This window comes from Dromiciops gliroides, chromosome 2 (genome assembly GCF_019393635.1).
Source record: "Dromiciops gliroides isolate mDroGli1 chromosome 2, mDroGli1.pri, whole genome shotgun sequence".
NCBI classification, from domain to species: Eukaryota; Metazoa; Chordata; class Mammalia; order Microbiotheria; family Microbiotheriidae; genus Dromiciops; species Dromiciops gliroides.
In genome coordinates, this window is record NC_057862.1 from 450,032,012 (window position 1) to 450,037,372 (window position 5,361).

The following is a 5,361-nucleotide window of genomic DNA, read 5'->3' on the forward strand; positions in this document are numbered from 1 at the left end:
ATTTCCCATCATCACACTTCACTCTACCTCCTGGGGCCATGTAAAATACGTCTAATTCTTCTTCCTTGGGATTACCCGTTACCTACTTGAAAAAGGCTATCACATCTCTCCTCAATCTTCCCTTCAACAGGCTAATCATCTCCCATTCCTTTAACCATCCCTCATCCTGCAACAATTCTTCAGACTCCTCTTAGATCTGACAAGCATCTATAAAGTGCCTAAGATATGCATGGCATTTCTCCAGGGAAGCAGATTAAATGCGAAGCAGTACCTGCCCAGGAGAAGCTTGAATTCTGTCAGTAAATACAATATGTAAAGAGATGAGTATCATGAAGAGAGCATCAACAACGAGGGAGATCTGAACCTTGAAGGAAGTAAAAGACTCCAAGAGGAAAGGATGTTGCATTACAGACACAGGGGATGCTAAGTACAAAGGAAAACATGGATGTAGGAGATAGAATACCAAGCTTTGGGACTGTTTGGAATGTTGAAGATTTGAAAGGAGAGTAATATGAAATTAGGTGAGAGAGGGAGGCTACCGCCAGATTGTGAACATCTATAAATATCAAAATGAGGAGTTTGCATTTTATCCTAGAGACAGTAGTAAGCCATGGAGGGTTCTTGAGGAGAGGATTGGTGAGTTCAGACTTCTGCTTTAGGAAGATTATTTTGGCACCAGGGCAGAGCATGAATTGGAGAGGGAGGAGATTAGAATCTGGCAGTCAAATTAGGAGAGTATTACAATAGTCCCGGCAAGAGATAATAAAGCCATGAATTATGGGTGCGGGCTATGTGAGCAAAGAAGAAAAGTAAGAGGTGTTACAGAGGTAGAAACAGCAAGACAGTTGCTAACTAGATAATTGGGATGGGACCAGGGAGGGTTGATGAGGGAGAGTGAAGAGTAAAAAATAACACTGAGGTTGCGAACCTGAGCATCTCTAGAGAGGAAGCTTACCTCAGCATACTAGAGAACTCTTATCTTTATATTCCATTCAAACTAGACTACTTATTCCCACCAAATCATCTCACACTGTGCCTTCCTTTTTGCTGTTCTTTATGCCTAGAATGTCCATGCCATTTAAGTTCTGTCTGCTAGAATTCTATCCATCCTTCAAGGCTCAACTCAAAGCTACCTTCTCCACGAAGCCTTCCCATACCCACACCATTGCAGTAGCAAATCATATCTCCCTCTTCTGAAATCTTCTCTTGCTCTCATTACCTGCTACCATAGGCTGTTAATCATCTGGGATTCTGTCTATTTTTCTGCCTAAATCATGTCTTAGTCATCTCTGTATAACCCACAATGCAGAGGACTGTGCATCCTGGGTGTTTCCTAAAGGTTGCTGAAGCCGGAGCTCTTTCTGTCAAGCTCTTTGGACAACTATTTCCTATGTCTATGCAGGATGCTCCATCTATGTGTCTATGCGGGATGCTCCACCTAGTGGCCAAATGAATTTCTGGTTCCTTCCTTCAGTGTCCGGGGTTTTTTCTCTTTGCAGGGGCTAGAGAATTGAATCCTAGATCTGGAGGGTGCCAAAGGGCGGCACTCTGATACTGCATGGTGATGAAATTAATATGGATATCATAAAAATGACTGTAAAGCCCAGCACAACAGAAAGGTGCTGCATCAATACTTATTAACAACTGCAACCATAGAGTTGTCAAGCTGATAGAACATTACATCAGAGAATCATCTGCAGTCTGAAATGAAGTCGCTCCAGGAGGCCTGCCCCAGAGATTCAGCAAATTTGCTGGAGTGAGCACAAATGCAAGGGCACCTCAGCTTGCTGAGAGGCACAAGGTGCAGTGGCTGGAGAGAAAATCAAATCAAAGAACCAATTAATAACATTTATTAAGCACCTACTGCATGCCAAGTGCTGGAGATCCTAGTACAAGAATGAACTCATCTCTACTCATCAAGAGCTTACATGGTAAGAGGAGATTCAACAAGAATACATAGTATATATGGCATAAATATAAAGTTAATGAATACAAATATACATTGATATATAATAGCCAGCATTTATGTAGTACTTTACGATTTGCAAAGCACTTTTTTACATGTTATCTCATTTGAGTCACACAACACTGTGAGGTAGGTGGTATTATTATCCCCATTTATTTTTTTAAAATTTTTTTCAGTGGGGCAACAAGGGTTAAGTGACTTGCCCAGGGTGACACAGCTAGTAAGAGTCAAGGGTCTGAGGCTGGATGTGAACTCAGGTGCTCCTGAATCCAGGGCCAGTGCTTTATCCATTGCACCACCTAGCTGCCCCCAGGACTTCACCCCAAGCAAGTGATACTAGCTTTCAAGACCTTAGGCAATATACTTATCCTATACTTTTCCTTCTCCAGCTCTATTGCAGATGAAGAAACTGAAGCAAGTTACTTTACCCTGTTTGCCTCAGTTTTTTCATCTGTAAAATGAGCTGAAGAAGGAAATGGCAACTCACTCTAGTGTCTTTGCCAAGAAAACTCCAAATGGGGTCAAGGAGAGTCAGACACAATTGAAAAACAACTAAACAACAAGAGTCTAATTAATTAGGTTTGTTTTCCTTAGGGGATGTATAAGATTATGATTCTGTTTAGCCAATTGTGATCAACTTTTATGACACTGAAGGAAGCATGGGATTATGAATCTATCTTTAAAATTTTTATAGTCTAAAAGATATGAAACTACTATATGTAAAATGATTTATTTCTCTGTCTCTTTTATATAGTTTATCAAATCTTTCTAGAAATTCCAATCAAAGTTCAGGGTTAGTTTTTGAATCTTGATCCTATGCTTAAGCATAATAAAACCTAGGTTTTTAATCTCTATAATTTTGTGTTGTGGTAGATTTATTTTATTTTTTGGTGAGGCAATTGGGGTTAGGTGACTTGTCAAGTGTCTGAGGTCAAATTTGAACTCATGTCCTCCTGACTCCAGGGTGGGTGCTCTATTGTGCTACCAGCTGCCCCAGTAGATTTGTTTTTAGCAGCAATAACCTACTACACAAACTCAAGGGGAGATATTTCTCTAATAGCAATAGCCTCTGTTCCTTCTTTCTACAATTCAATAAATGCTTATTATTTCCAATTTTGGGGGAAGGGGGCAGGGCAATAAGGGTCAAGTAACTTGCCCAAGGTCACACAGCTATTCAGTGTCAAGTGTCTGAGGTTGGATTTGAACTCAGGTCCTCCTGAATCCAGGGCCTGTGCTTTATCCACTTTGCCCCTTGCTGCCCCTAACAAATGCTTATAAGCATGTGAAAGGCATTATCTCCCTGTGCCACCTCAGTGATGTTCTTGGCCAACCCCAGAGGTCCCCTGCTGGACTTCAAAGGCCAATATCAGAAAATCTCATCTGAGTTCTTGAGCAGCTGACTGTTTCCCCAGCTGACCAGAGTCCCTGCCCTAATGGTAATGACAGCAGCTTGTACAGATATTTGTTTATCTACAGTCCTTTAAGGTTTGGAGATCACTATCCTCAAAACAACTCTGTGAGACAGGTTGAGCAAGTATCACCATTCCCATTTTCTGAAAGGAGAAACTGAGGATCAGAGAGGTGACGTTCTTCAAGGTCAAGGTCATACAGCTAGTAGATCTAGTCATTCTGCATTTTTATCTGGAGCTCTTTTTCTGCACTGCCCAGGTGATTCAACTAGACCTCCACCAAGCACCAGTCATCTTCAAACCTGCATTATATTAACCTGTAAATAGCTCTATTCCCCCAAACAGATGGGAAGCCAAGGGGTGTCACAGTAGATGGAAAACTGAAACGGAACTTGAAATCAGAAAGCCTAGAATTCAAATGCTGCCTCAGATACTTACTAGCTGTGCGACCTTGGAAAAGCTACTTATTCTCCGGAATAAGAGGAGCACCTGTCTCCTAAAGTTGTGGTGAGACCAGAAAGAAAACAGAAGAACAGAGGTAAAACACTTTGGAAACCTTCAAGGGGCTACCACTGCTAGGTCTTATTATCATCGTTGTTACTGTCATATCCTTGTGGGAAAGGCCTAGGATGTGGGGGCTTTTTTTGTATCTATAGTGCCAACCATAGAGTGTCACAAACAGTAGGGGTTTAATACATGCATCTTTGCTGACCTTCTAAATCCAGTGGGCAGACATGGATTCCTTAGCCTCTCACTCAGATCCCTCCCTGCCTCCTGCCCCCTCCTCAAAACACACAAGAACAAAGAAAGACACCTTCAAAGAGGTCATTGCTACCAATTTTTCCCTTTCTTTGATTCCAATTTTTCCCTTTCTCCAAAGAGTTCATTTACCTCCAGCACACACGTATTCCTAGGATCAGGAGTGAAATGATGTGACAACACAAGCCTCGAGTAGAGCCAAAATGACATTTTAATTGTAAACATTTGTCCAGAAATTAATGTCTCTGAACTAATGCTTCTTTCTAACAATTGTGTGGTGAAAGAAATGACTCCCTATAATCGATTTGACAGACTAAATGGGGCTGAGGCATAGATATGGGGGAGAGAGATGGATAGAGGTGAACTTGTACCACCAGGAAGGAAACTGGACACTCCCATCCTGGCCTCTGTGGTCATTCACAAAGTTCCCCCTTCCTGCCATGGTCCTAGCCGGGGCCCACCTGGGGAGTGGATTGTTCTTTCCCTGGTGCTTGGGCCCTGAATTTAATTTTTTTTTGGTGAGGCAATTGGGGTTAAATGACTTGCCCAGGGTCACACAGCTAGTAAATGTCAAGTATCTGAGAGCAGATTTGAACTCAGGTCCTCCTGAATCCAGGGCCGGCACTCTATCCATTGTGCCATCTAACTGCCCCTGAATTTAAATTTAAAAGAGAGGAAATACGGTGGAATAGAAGGAATAACCCATGAACTTAAGTTTGAAAGCCTGGTTTTGAGGCAGTTAGATGAATGGTACAGTTGATAGAGTAGTAGACTTGGAATCAGGAAGACCTAAGTTCAAATCTCACCTCAGGTACTTGCTGTGTCACTCTAGAAAAGTCACTTAACCTCTCTGTGCCTCAGTGTTTCCCTTTGTAAAATGAGAGGTTTGGATTTGATGACCTCTAAGGTCCCTTCCACCTCCAAATTTATGACCCTATGCTGGGGGTGGGGGAAGGAGAAAAAAAAGAGTATAGTGAATCCAACACTTACTAGACATGAGCTTGGGTGAATCACATCGCTTCTTCATCTTACTTTACCTGTAAAATGAAAATAAAAGTCTGAGAGTCAGAAGGGGGCATAGAGGTCATCTAGTCATTCTTCATTTTACAGAGAAGGAAACTGAGGCCCACGGAGAAGGGAGGATCCACAGGTGGTGAGTGGTAGAGCTAGATTAATTGAACTAACAATACTTCAACATTGAATACCACAGGGTTGTTGTGAGGAAGT